Source organism: Penaeus monodon, unplaced genomic scaffold, assembly GCF_015228065.2.
Source record: "Penaeus monodon isolate SGIC_2016 unplaced genomic scaffold, NSTDA_Pmon_1 PmonScaffold_2897, whole genome shotgun sequence".
In the NCBI taxonomy this organism is placed as follows: domain Eukaryota; kingdom Metazoa; phylum Arthropoda; class Malacostraca; order Decapoda; family Penaeidae; genus Penaeus; species Penaeus monodon.
The window spans coordinates 12,501-27,217 of NW_023657567.1; the positions used below are offsets into that span (position 1 = coordinate 12,501).

The 14,717-nt window shown below is 38.9% G+C and overlaps 2 pseudogenes; both read right to left on the minus strand.

Moving 5' to 3' along the window:
- Positions 1-5,493, minus strand: part of LOC119570483 — a 5,538-nt pseudogene extending 45 nt beyond the window's left edge.
- Positions 5,494-11,632: 6,139 nt separating this feature from the next.
- Positions 11,633-14,300, minus strand: LOC119570484 (annotated as a pseudogene).
- Positions 14,301-14,717: the final 417 nt, after the last annotated feature.

A 14,717-nucleotide genomic window follows, 5' to 3' on the forward strand; every position in this document is an offset into this window, starting at 1 on the left:
AAGCAGGGCATCACAATACCCCTTACGGGAAAAAAATCGAAAGCCCGGGAGCATCTCAAAAGATCAAAAAGAAAAGAGGGAAACAATCCATATGCCTAAAACAAAAGTCCGCTTCATACGTTGACGAATACACTCAATCCATTATCAGTATCATACATTTTCCCGTTTCTTTCATTTTATTATTATTTTCATCGTCTTTTTTTTTTTATTATTTTATTATTTTAAATTTTTATTATTATTATTTTATTTTTATTTTTTATTACATTATTATTAATTTTATTATTATATATATATAATATTTAATATATTATATATTATATATATTTTTCTCTCTCTCTCTCTCTCTCTCTCTCTCTTATATTATATATATATATATATATATATTATATATATTATATTATATATATATAATAATATATATATATAATTTATATATATAAAAATTTTATATCTTCTCTCTCTCTCCTCTTTCTCCTCTCTCTCTACTCTTCTATCTTTTTTTATTCCCGAGGAAGGAAAATAAATAGAAACTAAATCGCAGCAAATTAAGATACGACCAGGTCCTCATGAGCAATTTTACCAAAAAAGTTTTTAAATATTTTTTCCCCTTTTTTTTTAGCTCTGTCCCCTTTATCACCCCTGTTAATCTGTGATATTTATCGTAATAAGTCTTTCATTAATTATATTTCTGAGGTAACTGTTAAAAAATTACGATGGCAGAAGAGGTAATGGTGTAAAACAAAAAAATATAGAAATCGTTTATATTATAACAGTAGATTATAAAAATGGGTGGAGCATAGCAGTTGCCAACCCGAATTTTTATCGATAAGTACCAATCTTTTTAATCATATTATCCATCAATCATTATATATACTTCTCCTTAATTTCAAAGGTTTATCTGTTTTTAGTAATATTCTTTTCTTTCCCCCCTTCCTAAAACCATCTATCCATCCACACATACGTTAACACTCAAAACAACAAAATATGTCACTCTCTTCTGTAAATAACAAACAAAAAAAAACACTTAAGGGATATGCGTTCATCTCACACAATACAAAGTTCCCTTTAAAACCCTCTAGAAAACACGAAGATAATGGAAAAACTCTCTCGCAGAACATTTCAGCCAGGTGTGGGGTGAAGTGCGCTGTATTGTAGACGACAGTAAAGGGTAGACGTCCACGCCAGAGTATGCAAAAGTTTGCTGCACGTACAAAAAACCTTGCAGATTCGACCGTCCTTAGGAGATGCAGAACCTGAACGTGTTCGCCACCCTCTGTTACCTTCTGCGTTAAAGTCTCCCATGTTCGTAATGCCCAAAATTCGAACCCCGAATTGGGGTTGAAATCTGGGGGCTTTGGCACAAGGTCATTGATCCCTTCCCAAATGAAGGGATAACCACTTTTGATCTTCGAGTGAGTTTCCTCGTTAATGGGCTTTGCATATTTCCAAAAAATTTTTATTGAAGTGTCTCGGAGTTTCGAAGATGCATTGAGCATCATGATATGACACCCAAGGTACTGAGAATATCGCCTTCCAGGTAGCGCGGGCGTTGAGGACGTGTAAGCTATGAATGCTGTACGAATCCCGCTCGAAGCCTCCATGCACCAGGAGCTCGATTGTCGCAAAGTTCGCAAATTTCTGCGAAAACAGAGTTGAAGGTGGACGCCCTCCGCACGAAAACCGCTTGATGAAAGCAGCTGTAGTTCTGGCGTCGAGGTTCTGTGTCCGATATAAGCTCCTTCCCTTTTCCTCTCCGACTCCCTTGAAAACTGTTTTTAGAAGCGGCGCCTCCCTTGCAGTATCTGATAGTCTGCTAGCAATTTGCTCTGGAGTTCGGGATTGCCTTTCACGAATGCAACTTTCCTCCCTATGCTTTCTTTATCCTTCATCCGATCGTACATCCGAGCTGTTCCTCATCATTATTTCCCTCCCTGCCGAACGTCGTCGGATTGGGCGAGGAAGCCGCAAAATGGCGTCAAGGCCGTCTGAGCGTGACTAATCCCAGAAAGGAGACCGATGAGAAATCCTCGACCCGTCCCAAGACAGCATCTGGTGAGGACTAATTCTGGTTTCGCTTTGCGCACCACAAGGACCTGTCTCTTTTGAGCTGTATTGCTGATTTTCGTGTAGATCCGCGTCCTTGTGTCACTGAAGTACGAACAATTTTGATCAGTTTTCTCTTAAGTGTGTTTGTGTTGTGTGTGTGTGTGTGTGTGTGTGTGTTGTGTGTGTGTGGTGTGTGTGTGTGTGTGTGGTGTGTTTGGTTGTGGTGGTGTACATAGACAAATTCATTACGCCAATGAATTTCGTTTGTCTCTAAATACGTGTACGTATCCGTACTTACAATATTTAAATTTGTACCACTAAAAATATCAATCATAAAAATCAAACACACCAGACCAATATAATCCGACAAAATCGAACTGTGGATGAACTAAATGATGCGTGTTTTCTATGGGTGTGTATCACATACAGACATACGATACGCACATATTATATATATTAATTATATATATATTATATATATATATTAATATATATATATATTGTGTGTGTGTGTGTGTGTGTGTGTGTGTGTGTGTTGTGTGTGTGTGTTGTGTGTGTTGTGTGTGTGTGTGTGTGTGTGTGTGTGTATTATTATATATTAATATTATATATATATATACTCTAATTTTTTTTTTTTTTTTAACAGCATACACACACCATGCACATCACAAAATATTATATATATATATATATATATATAATATATAAGATATATATATTATATATATGTTATATATATTTATATATTATTTATATTATATCTATATATATATATTTATATATATATATATATATATATTATATATATATATATATAATACATGTATATATGTATATACGTGTACACACACAACACACACACACAACACACACCCCCACACCACAACACCAACACACACACACACACTGCACGACTGCACTACACACACACACACACACACAACACACACACACCACAACCCACATATATATATATATATATATTATTATTAATATATATATTTTATATATATATATATATAATCATATACTACATACATACATATATACATATAATTAATATATATATTATTATATATTATATTTATACTAAATATATATATATAATAATAAAAATATTTATTATATAAATAATATATATATATATATATATTGTAGTGTGTGTGTGTGTGTGTGTGTGTGGTTGTGTGTGTGTGTGTGTGTGTGTGTGTGTGTGTGTGTGTGTTTGTTGTGTTGTTGTGTGTGTGTGTGTGTGGTGGTGTTGTGTGTGTGGTGTGTGTGGTGTGTGTGTGTACATATATATATTATATTTTATATTATTAAAATATATATATATATATATATATATATATATAGATATAATATAGAAAATAGATGTAAAGATATATATAAGATAATATATACATATATACATATTATATAATATATATATATATAATATATTATATATATATAATATATATATATATATATATATATATATATATATATATATATTTTGGGGTGGGGTGTGTGTGTGTGTGTGTGTGTGTGTGGGGTTGTGTATATACCATATATTTTGCTTATATACATATCATTTTATATAATATTATTATATAAAATTTTATATATATATATATAATATATATATATATATATATATATATTATATATAAATATATATTCGTTGTGATGAACCTACCTCATAGTCTATTATCTCCTGCGTCATCTCCCTAATCCATGTCTCTCCGTCCCGCTCGCCAAACACGTCTTCAGGAGGGGTACTTTCCTTGAGAGACAAAACGGGCTCTGAATGAATGAATTTTCCTGGTGCTAGTAATATTTAGTGCGCGAGAGTCCCTTCCCCGAAGATTCACGAGATGATTTGCATTCTTTTCTTGGGTTTTGTTATTATAAAACAGTGGTAGTTTATTAGAAAGAAGAGGTTTGTGGTTATCGTGGTGTTGATATTAGCTAGGAAGTACAGACACCCAAATAAACAGGATGCACCCAATAAAATCTAAAATAGAACTCGTTATTTGTAGTATAATGTATATCTATATATGGATTAATATATCTGGTAAAATGATAAGCACAGCCTGGTTTTAACGGTAGTAACGCCAGCTCGATCAAAGAACCAGTTTTGAATTCCAAAACAATTACGGGAAGCTTTGATGACGTTACAATAGGCAACTGTTCATGGCTGTGTTTATGTCCGATTTTTTTTTTTTTTTTTTTTTTTTTTTTTTTTTTTTTTGATAAAAGTTGTTTACGGAGGAAGATAGAGATGTAACAAAAAGGATGAGGTGCACAGATAAAGATCGGTAGTTTTCCCTTCTATGTATTGTGTCAATTATATGCTCCGTTTTTTCTTTTTCTTTTCTTTCTTTTCTTTTTTTTCCTCTAGAAACCCTTGGAAAAGCGTAATTAAAGGTGCGTGTTAAATAGGGACCTATATCAATATCACATGAAAAAATGAGAGTAAATGAGTCTGTGTTAAATAGACAGAACGTAAATGAACGAGAGGTAGAAAAAAAGAGGGAATAATAATGGTGAATAGCAAATGAGAGAATTAATGACACGAGAGGAAGAAAAAATGAATGACTGCAGAGCGACAGCGTCTGTGGACAATGGAGAGAATATGAATGAACTAGAGGGAAAAAAGAGGAACAGGTTTAGTGAATTACAAATGAGAGAATGAATGAACAAGAAAGGAAAAAAGAATGAACGAAGTGCAGAGGAAGAGAAAAGAATGTGTATGAGGTTACTTATGAAAGATATAAAGAAATATGACACAGACTAAGTTAAGACAAATGAATGATCCATTCAAAGTTGATAAAGCATTAGTAAGCATATATAACAATCTTCTATATAACCGTATTTGACGGCATAAAGGCCTCACTAGCGCATTATATTTAGGGATAAAAAGTCTCCCACCTTCGTATAAGGGGTAATTTTTAAGGTATTTAGAGAGGGGGTGCTTCATTATATATATATATATATATATATATATATATATATATATATATATATATATATATATTATATATATATATATATATATATATATATATAAAATATATATATATATATATATCAATGCGGTTTTTCACATCGTTTATCATTTTCATAGACCTACATCAATGAACTATAACTTTTTTTTTCAATGATTGCATCGATTATTTCATCCAAGAGATCCTAACGCATGGCCTGCCACGCCTAAGGCACATTTACCTTTGACAATGGGTCAGAGCGCGGATGACCTGTTCTTCATGGAGATGTTCACGCGTGACGAGGGTGAGCTGGTAACTGATGGCGAAAATCTCGTAGATTTCTCCAACTTAGTTTTCTTCCCCAACCACTTTTCCTTCGTCTCCATCCTGGTAATGAGTGAAGGAGGGAACTATATTGGACTTGCAAGGGAATTTTACGAATGTGTGTGTGTGTGTGTGTGTGTGTGTGTGTGTGTGTGTGTGTGTGTGTGTTTGTGTGTGTGTGTGTGTTTGTGTGTGTGTGTGTGTGTGGGGTTGTGTGTGTGTGTGTGGTGTTGTGTGTGTTGTGTGTGTGTATGTGGGTGTGTGCGTGCGTGTGTGAAATCCTCCTGATTTCTCAAATTTCACACAAACATAGATCACTGAAATTTTTCCCCTAGCTTTTAACTGAAACAAATTTAGTGAATTTTATTGCTTATAGCACAGAAACACTAAGATTATCAGGATCTGTAGCAACGACTTTCATTCAGATTATCCGGAAATGTCATTATACCCTAAAATGATCCGGAAATTTCGCTCCGCTGCACTGAAATCATCAGGAAATACAAAAAAAGATTTTAAGGGAAATCTAAGCCGTACCTGCTGCCCGTTCTACTTCGATTTTCAGCTGAAGGACTACTAACTGTTCCTTCGGCTTCAGAGGCAAGTCTTTTTCCTCCCGTTCTTAATGTTTCGTTCTTTGTTCGTTTCTTTCAGGCATTTACGTTCATGAAGGCTAAATGTAGTGAACAATGACTGAAGTGAACGAAACCGTGAAGGATGTATGATGCACTTTTTTTTTTTTTTTTGTGGCTAGACAATACACTATGTTTTTGGGGTGTGTATGTGTGGTTGTGTTTTGTGTGTGTGTGTGGTGTGTGTGTGGTGTGTGTGTGTGGTGTGCGTGTGTGTGTGTGTGTGTGGTGTGTGTGTGTTATTTTGTGTGTGTGTGTGGCGTGTGGTGTGTGTTGTGTGTGTGTGTGTGTGTGTTTTTTGTATGTGTGTGGTGTGTGTGTGTTTTGTGTGTGTGTGTGTGTGGTGTTTTGTGGGGTGTGTGTGGTGTGTGTGTCGTGCTTGTACGTGTATGTACTTTAAAATTTGAACATTATATGATGCAGTGTCAGGAAATACCTTGGTTAATAAATTAAACTACAAATCACGAACAGCAAGACACTGAAGCAGATTTCAGAATTACGGATTTTTTTTCTGATAAAGAAATTGCAGTGCAAGCAGACTGCAAACTGAGTAGCATCAGCAAGCAAAAAGTAACGTAGGTCTGGAGATATGACATGACCTTGAATATGCAGCTGAATGCATCTTCCCCCTCCTCTCAAACCCCTTTTCTCTCTCTCCTCCTCCTCCTCTCTCTCTCCTCTCTCTCTTTCCCCTCTCTCTCCCCCTCTCCTTTTCCTTCTCTCTCTTCCCCTCTCCTCCCTCTCTCTCCTCCTCTCTTCCCCTCCCCCTCTCTCTCCCTTCCTCTTTTTTTACCCTCTCTCTCTCTCTATCTCTCTTTCCTTTTCTCTTCTTCTTGTCCTCTTACGTTATTAAAAAGCCGTTACATAAGAGAAGCCTTATGTATAATGCTGTTAATACGAGAACCGTTACTAGAAAGCCGTTACATTTGAATTGCCTTATACATAAGAACCATTTAACGTTTTCTTTTATGATTCGAAAGCGAAATAATTCACGAGGATCATTTCAAAACAGAGAAAGGAAAAAGTTTTTTTATCAAAATATTAATTCCCATAAAAAATGTGGGGCGGTAAAAATGTTGTAATAAAAATAATATGTCATTTAAAAAATCAAAATGGATTTTTAAATATATACATACGCGACACATGTAAGAAGAAAAAAATATTTTTTTTTGGTTTTTGCTTGTATGTCGTCAGTGATAAATGCCGTGTTAAGGGGTTTAAATTTTCGAGACCTGGGAATTCTCACTTAGTTTTTCTGTTTAAAGTAAACTTGTTACCCCTGGTTTTCGTCTCTCTCTCTCTCCCCTCTCTCCTCTCTCTTGTCCTCTCTCTCCCCTCTCCCTCTCTCCTCCCCCTCTCTTCTCTGCTCCTCGCTCGCTCTCTCTCTCTCTCTCTCTCTCTCTCTTTTTTCCCCCTCTCCTTCTCTCTCTCTCTCTCTCTCTCTCTCGTATACATACCAAACACATTCAAGGTTGGGGTTAAATTCATAATCCCCAGCGAGATTTTACACTTTTCCCCTAGTACGCAATTGCATTAAAGTCTCTCTTTTTTCTCTTTTTTTTCTCTCTCTCTCTCTTTCTATTTCTTTTTTTTTTTTTTTTTTTTTCTCCTCTGCTTATTCGTTCAACCTTGATATATTCAGTAAAAATTATGTGACATGCAACGTGAACATTCTACAATGCAATATGCAAGATCTACTTATGAAGCTAAATAAAAATAGTACATTTAAATTTTTCATTCTTTAATGAATTAACATGAAATCCCTCCTTGCACCAATGTACATATGAACTTGAATTAATCTACGCTTTTACAAATGAAACTTCTGTTGATTTAACCAAAACCTCATCGTTTTAATCCTTGAATTAGCGTGAATTTACAGATCACTTCTAGGAAAACAAATCACAGTACATCCCAGTATTTCAGAAATAGTGATTTTAATCATTTTTCTCGTTTTTTAACAATGGTCAGTACAATAGAATCCCTCTGTATACTTGTTATGATAGGCTTATTCACAATAATTACTTTTTAACTTATGGGACAGTCATATCATTACTATTTCCTTAATTCATGTTTTAAGTAAGACATATATACATTAATCTTATTTATCGCTTCCATTTAAACAAGGGAGTATATTGGCTAACCTTAGCATTAATATCTATATGGATTACTCTTTAGAATTCCTAAAAATATAAAAATACATAATTTTGAATTTGCTATGAAGACCACTTTAAATCACTTTTTTAAAACTAAAAAAAAAAAAAACCATAAAAAGAAAGAAATGCTCAAAACCAAATTCAAATGTAAACAGGAAACTAACATTACTAAATCCGCAAGAGGACACATTTTAGCGCTTAGAGAAGGGTTCTTCAAAGTACGGGGGTCGAATCCATACTTTGGGGTCGCCCATATATTGTGGGGTGTTGTGTGTGTGGGTGTGTGTGTGGTGTGTGTGTGTGTGTGTTTGTGTTTTTGTGTGTGTGTGTGTAAGCGCACGTGATTTGGGGACACCGCTCGCCAGTTTATAAACGAGTGGCCACCGCAAGCCACCAGAATATGAGTGACACGAGAGATTAGGAGCACCGCGTCACCAGATGTGAGCGAGACGAGAGATGGACTTGGGTGGGTCAGTGAAAAGGGGCTTAGCTTGCGGTTTATTCTTGAAGACAGATATGAGACCCCCAAGAGACCCCCGTGTCCCCGGGTGGAGGACGAGATGGTGGAGCTGGACCCTGTGTGGCTTGGGCTGTTTGCTGTGTCTCTCACCTTCTCTGCCTTACGGACGTGTCCTTTTATGCGGCGGTTCCCTTCGAGGACAAATGTTGTTCCTGTGCGAAAAGAGAAAGCCGGGCGACATCTGCGTCCTGCCCAAGTAGAAGGGGAGCTACTTGGACAGAGGTGTGAAGTGTACATCCGGTCTTGCTACGCATTGTTGACATCGCTCGGCCACGCGCAAGGCTCGTCCTCGAGCCGACTGTAACGTTTTGAAACGTTTGCAGTAAGGTTCTGTTGGGTATCTACAGATGGTTCCTGGTGACCCGAGGATCGCTGGGGTCGTCGCGTGCCAGGGTAGCGGGTGTGGCAGAGGTTTCGCACTGAGGGGGCAACATTCAGTAGCGAGGGGGGTCAATCGTCTTCAGAAGATAAATATAAGTGTACCAGGCCATAAAAGGGCTAAGGAGGAGGATATAATGTGTTTTTCAATCACCTTACTAAGTTGCAAGAAAAATGAGAGCATAATAAGAACAATTTGTCACAAGAAGAGAAACGTGTCAAGTAAGATATTAATTACTTGGATGTGTCAGGATTAGCGAGTTCAATAAGGTATTATCATTGTGAAGAGAGAAAAGTTTATTGAATAAGAATTCCATATCTTTGGGGTAAATAGGCAAGTATATATGCTTCGAACACATAGGCAGCTGGGCCTGAACTTAATTCTAACAGTGCGGTAAGCACCGAGTGTCAGACCAACAAATGAGACAGCCATAAAAAGCTGACACAGGCCGGGCCATAAGTGAAAGGCCCGGGCGAAGCCAGAACTTCGCAAATCTCAAGCAAGCAAGTAATGCGCGTCTCGGCGCTTCAATCGTATGAGCGTAAGTGTGCGGCGGCCGCAGGATTCCTTCGTTTACGGCCATGAGCCGGGCTTAAAATTAACTTGCGGTGATTGTAACCGAGTAAGCCTACATAAAGCATGGTGTCTCCAATGTATTGCCATTATTTGCAACTAGAGATACTACTATCAGTACATATTCACCAAACCTTAAACTAAAGAAGCATAAACTCCAGCTTACTGAGGACAAGATATCGAACTTCCAGAGGACGTCGTAAAAGAGATTTGGGTTTTCAGTTTATTAGTCATAGGGATGGCACATAGTAAAAATACGCAATCTTAGAGTGAATTCCGAGTAAGTGGGCAGGTAGGTAAATAAGAGAATAGTCAGGTGATCGAAATCTACGTGTGAACGAGCGACAGATTAGCACGGTAAGTATGAAGAAACAGTGATATAAATAACGATATAGTGTATACACAGAATATAACAATACACAAGAAGTAATGAAGTGATTACTAATAGGAATAACATATAAGAGAAAAAATAGATAATTCCATTAATTCGATACAAATAAACATGAACAAGAGAGCACCCAAACATAACAATAATTAATTAAACCCGAAGGTAATCATTTGTTCTGAGAGAAATTATATATGCTAAACTGTGCCATCTGAGGATAAAAATGATAATAGACAGAAAAATACTAACACAATACATCAATTACGGGATGGTTAGGGCAGGGGAATGAGGTGTGAAGTGAGGGTGCGCGTCACTTAGGTTTGATCTCAGTGTGTGTGTTGAAAAAAAAACAATGGTTGACAGGGAGGAGTTATGTAGTATAGAATTAGCAGTGTGCGTTCGTAGAGTGGCGTGTACTTGAATTTGAAAGAAGGCAACTTGTATGCAATGTATGGGTGGGTATCTCCTTCTTTTAACGGTAGGTTCATGTCTGAGCCGCCGTGGTCACAGCATGATACTTAATTGTAGTTTTCATGTTGTGATGCTCTTGGAGTGAGTACGTGGTAGGGTCCCCAGTTCCTTTCCACGATGGGTGGGTATAGGGAGGGCAATATTTACTCTGGCACTAATAGGTACACTTACTTTTAATAGTAACGAGGAAGATTGTTGGTGCTGGATAGAACTGCGACATCCTGGCTGTGTTGACGAGGGTTCGCGAAGAATTAGCGAGGCAGGTGGCCGGATTGGCGAGTGTGGCGGCGTAGAGGTGCGAGGATACATCTTCAGCGACTTTTGTCAGGAGGGTAGCCACAAAGGCGTGAGTGGTCAGCACGAAGTAGTAGGACAGACATGGTGCGGGTAGGTGTGGTCGAAGAGGACTTGGTAGCGATGGCTGGGCGTTAAAAGAGGCGGGGAGGCACGAGAGATTAGGAGCACCGCGTCACCAGATGTGAGCGAGACGAGAGATGGACTTGGGTGGGTCAGTGAAAAGGGGCTTAGCTTGCTGGTTTATTCTTGAAGACAGATATGAGGACCCCCCAAGAGACCCCGTGTCCCCGGGTGGAGGACGAGGTTGGTGGAGCTCGAAATAAGAAACCGTTTCTCCCACTGCAATGGCCGGTCCTACACGGCTGAGAGATGCTGTGTCTTAAAAAAGGGCAAAACTATAGTTATGTTGATAGATAGTGGTATCTTCCCCCTTGTTAAGTTCCCTTCATTTTACTTAAATTTACGCATACGTACCTAAATTTTGGGATAAATATGAATTAAGAAATCTTTAAAAACTACAAAATGAATAGGTTAAAATCCAGAGGAACGGTTTGTGCTCTCGAGTAAAAGAAACTGGAAAACTTGGAATGATACAATAAAATATACGTAAAAAAAATGTTCTTTTCCCAACCCGGGTATCATAGAGATGCTGCAGTTTTCTCCCCGGTTCACTTCAATATCACAAGACCTGTGATACTGAAGTGAATCTGTTTAGAGCGATATGTATAGATAGACACAGATATATATAATAGACAGATACATATAAGATCTAGATAAACACACATGAATATGTTTATCATTTCATTAACTTTACCCTCCTGCAAATCTACGTATAGCTTTTACTGTCAAATAAAAATTACAGATAAAACTTGCATATAACCATTTATTTTATTGATGCATGAAGATGATACAGAATCCTTTCAGAAAACTTTTCCGCCATTTTGATAAGGATCGGAAACTACGTGTTGTAACCAGGGCGTTTCGTGAGACAACCCGGAAAGTGTTGCATGAAGTGTAGGACGGGGAGGGACGCCGTGGACCGCTTGTGTTCTGAAGATGTGGACGGCCTGCCGTGGTCACACGCCCTCCGTCACTTTCGGGTCACGAACGTCGCCCATGTGGTGACGCAAAGAATTCGAACTCGAACCAGGGATCTAAGTCTGGTTCTTGGGCACGAGCTCCTTTCACACTACCTCCTCCCGTAGAGGGCGTTTCCGCTTGTGATTTTGCGCTGGAGTTTCTCGTGCCACGGACTTCGCGTACTCGCAGATGCCTTCCACTGCGTTCCGAGCCGTACTCACACCGCCGCATCTGCACGTCATGAGGTGACAGCCAAGGTAACTTTCGATGTGTCCTCCTTCCAGTAGCGAACGGCGTTAATGACGTGGGCGCTGCGGATGTTGTACGAAGTCCTTCTCAAAACCCTCGTCTACCAGGGATCACCATCGCAAGGCTGGCAATCGCTGTGTAACCAGAGTTGACGTGACGCCTCTGCACGCAGAACGCCTTGAGAGCGTGGGTAGTTTTCTTTCTGCGTCCCAAGTTCTGTTGTCAAGATGACTGACCTTTCTTCCTTCTCTCCGACTCCCTTGAAAACCGAATTAATTTACGAGCGCCTTTCCTAAGAGCCTGGTAGTCGTTTCAACAACTGAGTTTTCTTTAGTTCAGGATCAGCTTTTAAACGCTTCTTGGTTCTTTTATCAGGATTTCGTCTTTTCTCTGTATGACAACCCCAGTTGTTCCTCGCCATTGATGTTTTACCCTGCCAGTACGTCACGAGAAGCTTGGACGAGGAAGCCGCAAATCATGGCGTTGGAAGTGCCATCGTGTTGGCATGATTGACACCCAAAACAGTGTATACATGTGAGGGATATCCTGACATCACGGCCCTCCCTAAAGAATGCCATCTGGTGAGAGTGAGGTTCAGGGCGAGCTTGACGCACCACCAGGAACCTGTCTCTCTGTTGAACTCGTAGTTGTGGATGTTTGGTGATGTAGCTCATTCGACTTGGCACTGGACCATCGGGGAAAATATGATTAACATTAAACTTAGGGTATTAAATATAGCAAATACTGTCTTAATAAAATCATATATCACACCTGCATCACAAACCCTCCTCACTTAAAGTATTTCCTCAAAATGTAAGTGCACACAGTAACAATTACAATACAGTGCCTGGGAAGAACCCCCGCAGAACGTACCTCGAAGTCAGATCTCATCCTGCATCTCCCTGAGCCACGTCTCTCCGTCCTCGCTCCCCGTAACACGCCGCAGGAGAGGACATTTCTGAAGATGAGAGATAGTGGGTTAACTCTCACAATTAAAATTGCCTTTAGTCACCAGCTATATACCACAAGTTTGTGCTGCACGGTTATCTACTGGTTATGGTTTTAATAATTCTGTTTGGCAGTTTTTGTGAACATTATGTTTGGGCGATATCATGTCACGCTATGGAAAAAAAAAAAAAGTATACCAAGTCTTTACAGTCTATTAACGACTGATTTTATTTATAGTACATTGAAACCTCGTCCTGGGTATTGCGTTAAACTGCAACCGACTATGGAGTTTCGACGTGGGATAATGAAGTTACCATAGCTACCTCTAGGTCCCCCTTGAGCAAGGTGTAGTGCCTGGCAGCTCTCCTCGAGACTAAGAAATACCAGGTTAGCATCTGGCGGGGGCTAGTCTGTCTCACGGGGAAGGGAGAATCTTAGCTTTGATTGGCAACCCCTTCCTGCCGCCTTGCAGATTAAGCCTCTTAAGGCAAAGGCTACTGAGGCATCCATGAACAAAAAACCGTGGAAGAGAATTTGCGCCCTCACCACGTATTACCTAAGTATAATCATGAATAGTAAATTAATGATTGCTTAATCACAAGACACCCACGATAAGATAAGATAAAATTGAAACCGGGACAAATAACCCGTACATTACCGTTTCCATAACATCTAAGTGTCAGCTGTCCTACCCTGGGGTTAATAATCCCACCCTTGCCAGAGTAAAAAAAAAATAATAATAATAATAATAATTTCTCAATAACCCCATCCTTATACACTCTCTTTCCTACTTCCCTGTATAAAATATGTACATTCTATACATTTCCATCTCTTTATCGCTATGATCTGTGGCTATAACCTCATCACCCAATATACCATGTTTTGGCCATATAAACTCCTAATAATTAAGTCTTCATTACTAAAACAAAGCTTTCGAATCGTCCTTTAACCACTGAGTACCTCCCCCCCTCCTCCTCTAACGTCGCTGTACCTGTGTAGGTGACGAAGAGCGCGGACAAGCTGTTCCTGAAGCAGAGGTTCCCGCGTGACGAGGGTGAGCTGGTAGCTGACGGTGAACGGCTCGTAATACTCTTCCGTCGAAGTCATCTTCCACAGCCACTTTCCGTTCGTCTCCATCTTGGCAGGCGGTGTAGAGGTGCCGTCGGTTGTGGATGAGAAGGTGGGAGCTGTGCAGAGGCGAAGGAAGATCGATTTGTGGGACTGCGATCAGTATATATGTGTGTGTGTGTGTGTGCGTGTGTGTGCGTATGTGTGTGTGTGTGTGTGTGTGTGTGTGTGTGTGTGTGTATGTATCATTACGTGTACACACACACACACACACCACACACACACACACACACACACACACACACACACACACACACACACACACACACACACACACACACACACACACACACTCGCGCGCGCATTGACAAGGCAGCGCTTCAGGGCAACCAAGGCCGGCTGTTGGCTTACCTGTTTTATGCTCCTTCAGATCACTGCATTCATTTAGGCTAGTACAAGTGCAGTGAATTGATTACTCCATGATTTTCAGTGAATACCATATATTCTGGATTTGTGTACCGTTCTTTGCAATAATTTACATAATTAATTGTATGATAACTAGGATACTAAGAATCGTTAAATAAAATATCTAATTGTAATGAAAAAACAATTTGAAATAAACA